This window comes from Macrotis lagotis, chromosome 3 (genome assembly GCF_037893015.1).
Source record: "Macrotis lagotis isolate mMagLag1 chromosome 3, bilby.v1.9.chrom.fasta, whole genome shotgun sequence".
Classification (NCBI taxonomy): Eukaryota; Metazoa; Chordata; class Mammalia; order Peramelemorphia; family Peramelidae; genus Macrotis; species Macrotis lagotis.
Genome location: NC_133660.1, coordinates 7,181,188 through 7,188,337, shown reverse-complemented (window position 1 = coordinate 7,188,337; position 7,150 = coordinate 7,181,188). Strand labels below are relative to the sequence as shown.

Here is a 7,150-nt window from a genome sequence, read left to right as displayed (position 1 = left end):
CCATAATGATTACTAATAATGTTTCTCTATTCATGGATATGACATTATATACTATCCTTTGTGTGTGAAGATGGTACACCTGGCTCATTCTCATGAAGAAATATGCTCTATGTTGTTGGGGTTTTTTTTGAAGATTGATGGATTTGTACCCAAAATCCTAGAGGTAGGATGAACTTTGAGGATTCATTGTTTGTATAAACTTTTATTGAGTCTCCATTGTGATCATCAATATGAATTCTAAAGGTATCTTGCCTGCCGGTAAGAGTTCATTTTATTCCAGTTGTTCTATTTCCATAAGTCCAAAGCAACTAAACTAACAGCTAATCATTCCAAATAACCCAACCTTTTGCTCATGGAGTAGATGTGGGAAAAGGGGACAGGGTCCTCATTAGATTAAGAGTCCAACTTGTGTGTAGCTCTCCTCCCCACTTGGACAGGAAGAGAGGACACCTCCCTGGACAAAGGGGGCTGTGAACAATATCTGGGTGCCAAGTGTCTGAGAAGGATTGATGGGAGATGACAAGAGAAATGCGTTTTAAATCAGAGAAGAGTTCTCAGGGAACTAGTAAGTGTGATAAGTTGCTCTCCTCTTCATTCCCTCCCTACTAAGGGAGATGAGGACCAAAGTGTGGCTATCAGAGCGAGGAAAATGCAGAAGTGGGGAGAGTAACTCCTTGTAGGAGAAGAGGGGAGTGGTGGGGAGGGGAGAGGAGGGAATAACCCCTTTGATCTTTAAAAATGGGGAATGTTGCAGGAGCAACAGTCAGTGAAAAAGGATGGGGATAATGTGATAATCTACTATTTTTGATTGTTTCTCTTTTTTATGGAATTTACATTATGGGAGTTTCTTCATTATTCTTCTTTTTCATTTGTCAATATTTTGCTTCATTTCTTGGTACATTTCTTACTGTGTTTGATGTATAGGCCAAGAGAGCTAGATTTGACCAAAATCATTTACTCCACCATCGTCATGGAAAGTCGTCCTTTGCTTCCTAAAAGTGACAGGCTTCTTTCGCTCATTAATCTTCTTAACCTGATTTGAACATAGCAGAACACAACAGTTTCTAAGCATAGTTATTTTACAGGTTTCTCATAATACTTAATTTTCAAAAAAATTATAGAAGTTTTTCCAATGGGAAAATATTGATTAGGAGTCAGAAGAGCTATATTGAAATCCTACTGCTGCTTACATTCTGCCTATATTATCTTGACTAAGTCATTTACCTTTTTTATCAGCCTCTGTTTTCTCATCTATAAAAGTAGGAGGTGGTAGTAGATTACCTTGTAAGTCCCTTCCCCCTCTATTTCTGAAATTATCTATGATTCCCAAGAATTCATTTTGTGAAATTTAGCTTACTGACTCTTTATACACTTTATGGTTTTAATTTGAAAGTATTATTTAAAGTCTATGTGAAGGCATGAAATAGATATTCATATTTTATGGAACAACAGAGCTAATATCTACTTTCTGCAATTTGTTTTTTGACCATAGGAAAAAATACAATAAATCATGTGTAAGGGGTGGAGTCCATGGTTTGGCAAACCTCATCTATGTGTATAGAGAGCGAGAAATTTTGAACTTTTTTTTTTCCATCACATGCTCTTGTCAGGAAAAATAAAGAAAAAGAAGAAAAGAAAATAGACTATAAATTTGATATGTACTGTGGCACTAATAATATATTAGATATAATATAAAACATCGGCAAAAAGAAATTTAAGGGGATAACAAAGATGATGATGCCTTAATTTTTGTTTATTAAACTATCTGAGTATTGGTTTTATTTATTACTTTCTGCTAGCTTCCTGACATTACAATCTGCCAAGGAGATACCAGTTTGTATTGGAAGAGGAAGTTTCCTCATTGGGAATTTATTCATGCCAATTTATTAATTCCATAAGATTATGCAATATGCTTCATTAAGAGAAATTCTTCCATATGCCCTGATGGCAGGGAACAGGGTGATATGGTCATTGTAACTGCTTTCTTGGAAAATCATTTTGGCGAGTGAGTGGAAGATGTAGCAGAGAGACACGAGGGTGGGAGATCAATTAGGATTCTGCTACCAAGAGAATGATGTGAGAGAGGTAATAGAGATAGAAATGATCAGATCTGAACATTTCTAGATTACATATGGAGAGTCAAAGTAGGGAGTAGAAGATTATATTGTGGGGGGTGAGTGGATAAAAGCATGATAATGTCTTCAACAGAAATAAAGAAATTCAGAAGAGGGGTAGAATTGGGAAGAAAGATAAACAATGTAAACATGTCTACTCAATTCACTTTCTTTTACTCAGTACAAAAAGCAATGTGTAGGGGTTAGGGGTCCCTGCCCTGGAACAAAGAGCCCACCTCCTGTGAAGTATATGATGATGCACCTAGGAGGTAAACAAACAGTGGGCAGGACAAGGAACTAGTATCCTGGGAGGAAAGGGAGATTTTCTCAGTGGCATCTACAAAGTTGCTGCTATGGCTGCCTAGGGGAAGGATGAGATTATAATCCATGTGATAATCCCAATGTACCCCAAGCTTTCATCCTTCTTTATAGTCTTTTCTTCTTTTTCTTTTTTCCTTCTTTCATAATCTTTCTCTTGATCAATTTTCATGGGCTCAGTACTTATGAATGGGCAAATGATATGTGTGACTGTGATTGTGATTGTGTTGTGTGACCCTAGGTAAGGCAAGTAATCTCTCAGTGTTCCAGGTGGGTCTGTGAGGTTGCAAATTTCAGAGGAGATGCCAATTTTTAATGATAGAGGGAGTTTCTTATTGGCATTTCACTATTCCAATGAACTCATAAGTCTATTCTTTTAGAGGTCCCTCGCAAAAAACTTTAAACTGACCCCAAGATTTCTGGACTCCCTGTATTTAACACAAAATGAGTATATACAAATATACACTTATGTGTATGTAAAACATTTATGCAGACACATAGTCTGTGAATAGATTTCAGAGGTTATGCAAACTTGAATAAGGATAAATACATCTTTATTTTTCTTAACATTTAATGGAAAATTTAGTATTTCCTTCAATTATGAATGCAAGCAGCAAACATGACCCTGGGAAGGAGAGGGGGGGGAATATAGTTTTTATCAAATTGTCAAAGAGCGTGACACCAAAAAAAAATGAAGAACCTCTTTCTGAGACATTAGAGGACCTCAACCTTTTAATTTTTTCTCTTGGTTCTCATTCACTCATCTACAGTGAAGCCAAAGGACTTCCAACATATCTTTCTAGGTTAATTGTTCGTTACTTGCCTCTCACATTCTCCATTACAACCAAACTGTCTTACTTTGCTCTTCTTTGTAGATATGCTAAAGTAACAGTTATCCAAACTATCTACTGTTGGTTTAATCATGAAAGAAGTATGGCAATGGAACCTACAAGACACAGGAAAATCAGAAATCATGGCACTCAATGAAGCAATGTTCAATAAATATCAAATAAAAATAACTTAGGAAAGAACTCCCTAATTCATAATATTTAGTGGGAAAATTGGAAAGTAGTTTGATAGAAGTTAGACTTAAGGCTAATATTTATCATTTTCATATTAAATAAAAATGGGGTATACCATTAAAATAGAAGAAAAACAGATTGTATGCTTTTTACAACTATGAGTAGGGAAAAAATTCTTAACCAACAAAGACATAGAGGGAATCACAAAAGGTAAAATATATAATTTTAATTATTTGAGATAAAAGAGCTTTTACACAAGCAAAATTAAATTATCTAGCAATAGAAGGCAAACCCTCAAATGAACTGAATAACTGATAAAGATATTGAATACATATAGGCAATAGTAAGAATTAGGCAAGATCAAAAGTTATTTTCTAATAGTTGCTTTCAAAAGATATAAGCAAACAGTTATTAAAAATGAACTACAGACTATTAACAATCATATGTAAAGGTATTCCAAGTCACTGACACTAAGAATAATACAAAACAACTCAGATTTTTCTATTAAACTGGCTAAGATGTTCAAAAAATGTAATGTTGACAATGTTGGAGAGAGTATAGAAAGTCAAGCACATGAATGAATTGTTAATGAAGCTACAAAAATGAAATATCATTCTGTAAAGTAATTTGGAATTATGCACATAAAGTATCTAGAATGTTCATACTCTTTGACTTTCATCTTCCTTGACATATATACCTCAAGAAGGTCACTTACAAAAAAGGCAAAACAAAAAACAACCCCAAAAAAGCGCCTTGTATATTGCAATATTTATAGTGTTACTTTCTGTACTAGTTAAAGAACTAAAAATTAAGAAGTTATTTTATTAATAAATAATTAATAATAAAGTGTGTATTAAGTGCCTGGTATTTACCAGTCACTATACTAAGTGTGGAGATACAAATACCTCATAGTTTAAATAGGGAAGCAAATATAAACAAACAAATATATATATATATATATATGCATTATGATAAATTGAGAGATTATCAACAGAGAGAGGGGGCACTACCACTAAGAGAGAAAAGGAAAAATTTCTCTTAGAGGATGGAATTTTAATTGGTACTTGAAGGAAGCCATGGAAACTTAGATATAGAGATAGGGATAGGGAAAATACCAGGAAGACAGGACAACCAAAGGGGGAAAAAAACAGTTTTTCCAACTCTGGATTTGTAAGGTCTTGTCCAGTGCCACTGCATACAGGTTTACAAAGTGGGAGTAAAGTTGAAGGATGTGGTGGGAGTAAGGTATAAGAATGTGAAAAGGTAAAAGGTGCACAGAACTTTGAAGAAGACTCAAGAGAAGATTTCATATTTGATCCTTGATGTGAAGGAAACAACTGGAAGCTATTAGCTGAAGAGGCAGGGGAGTAGGGGATGTATTGCCATAGATTGGGAAAAAGCTAAACAAATTATGCTATATGGATGCAATGTAGCATTATTGTGATATAAGAAATTAGAAGTACAAATTCAAAAAAACCATTGAAAGATAAAAGTGAATAGATGTATAGTAGACAGAGCCAGGACAACAATACACATAATGACTTATACAATAATGTGAATGGAAAGAACAAAAACCATATTAATAAAGTAATTGAAAATGAATGTTAAAAACTATTGAAAAATAAACTATCCATAACAGAGTCATGCACTCTGGCTCCTTTGCAGCAGATTTTTTTCCTGGGGATGGGGAAGAGGGCATGCCGGGATCCCCACAAGTAATAAGCACTACATACAATATCATGTTTTTTAAAGCATTGATTGATTTTGCTAAACACTTTTCTTTGCATATTTTTCTTTTTAAAAAATTCTCTATTATAAATGATGACTCTCTGAGTGGGGAGACATAGGGATACAGGGGAAATTCGGTTGATAAAAGAACAAAAACAGTAATTTGAATCTATTTTTTCTAATAAGAGAAAGATTTTATTTATTTTGAGTTTTACAATTTCCCCCTAATCTTGCTTCCCTCCCCCCATCCCCCACAGAAGACAGTCTATTAGTCTTTACATTGTTTCCATGGTATACACTGATCTAAGTTGAATGTGATGAAAGAGAAATCATGTCCTTAAGGAAGAAAAATAAAGTATAAGAGATAGCAAAATTAAATAATAAGATAACCGTTTTTTAAATTAAAGGTAACAGTCCTTGGTGTTTGCTCAAACTCCACAATTCTTTCTCTGGATACAGATGGTATTCTCCATCACAGATACCCCAAAATTAAGCCTAATTGTTACACTGATGCAAGTCCATTAAGGTTGATCAACACCCCCATATTGCTGTTAGGTTCTACAATGTTCTTCTGGTTCTGCTCATCTCACTCAGCATCAGTTCATGCAGATCCCTCCAGGTTTCCCTGAATTCCCCTCCCTCCCGGTTTATACATATGCCAGTTTGCTAAGCCATTCCCCAACTGAAGGTCATTCTCTCAATTTCAATTTCTTTGCCACCACAAACAGACCCTCTATGAATGTTTTTGTACAAGTGATGTTTTTATACTTTTTCCTCATCTCTTCAGGGTATAGACCCAGTACTGGTATTGCTGGATCAAAGGGTATGCATATTTTATTGCCCTTTGGGCATAATTCCAAATTGCTCTCCAGAAATGTTGGATAAGTTCACAGCTCCACCAACAATATGTTGTTGTCCCATATTATGTAGTCCCATATTTCCCACATCCCTTCCAACATTGATCATTGTCCTTTCTAAGTCATATTGACTGGTCTGAGAGTGGTACCTCAGAGATGCTTTAATTTGCATTTCTCTAATAAATAATGATTTAGAGCAGTTTTTCATATGACTATGGATCACTTTGATTTCCTCATCTATAAATTACCTTTGCATATCCTTTGACCATTTATCAATTGGGTAATGGCTTGTTTTTTTTTTAAATGACTCAGTTCCTGTATATTTTAGAAATAAGTCCTTTGTCAGAAACATTACTTGTAAAAATTGTTTCCCAATTTGCTACATTCCTTTTGATCTTGGTTTTGTCTGTGGAAAAATTTAATGTAATTATTATCTAGTTTATTTTTAATGATGTTCTCCCTCCCCTCCTTGGTCACAAACTGCTTCTCTTTCCATAGATCTGACAGGCAAATTATTCCTTTATCTCCTAGTTTGCTTAAAATATTGTTTTTTATGTCTAAATCCTGTATTCATTTTGATCTTATCTTGGTGTAAGGTGTGAGGTGTTGGTCTAATTCAAGTTTCTTCCATACTAGCTTCCAATTTTCCCAACAGTTTTTATCAAAGAGAGAGTTTTTATCCCAATAGCTGGACTTTTTGGGTTTATCAAACAGCAGATTACTATAATCAATTTCTGTTATTGCACCTAGTCTATTCCACTGATTCCACCGCTCTGTTTCTTAGCCAATACCAGACAGTTTTGATAACTGATGCTTTATAGTATAATTTTAAATCTGCTAAGGCTAAGTCACCTTCTTTTGTACCTCTTTTTCATTGAATCCCTGGAAATTCTTGACTTTTTATTTCTCCATATGAATTTTTTTTAGGTTTTTTTCTCAAGGCAAACGGGGTTAAGTGGGTTGCCAAGGCCACACAGCTAGGTAATTATTAAGTGTCTGAGACTGGATTTGAACCCATGTACTCCTGACTCCAGGGCCAGTGCTTTATGCACTACGCCACCTAGCCGCCCTTCTCCATATGAATTTGCTTACATCTTTTTCTAACAATTTT

At 34.8% G+C, this 7,150-nt stretch overlaps 1 long non-coding RNA gene across 1 annotated transcript in view; it reads right to left on the bottom strand.

Moving 5' to 3' along the window:
* Nucleotides 1-259: 259 nt before the first annotated feature.
* Nucleotides 260-7,150, bottom strand: part of LOC141515948 (uncharacterized) — an 11,235-nt gene continuing 4,344 nt past the window's right edge. The window contains exon 4 of the long non-coding RNA XR_012476571.1: nt 260-1,033. This is a non-coding gene — a long non-coding RNA (uncharacterized LOC141515948). The remainder of the gene's footprint in view (nt 1,034-7,150) is intronic.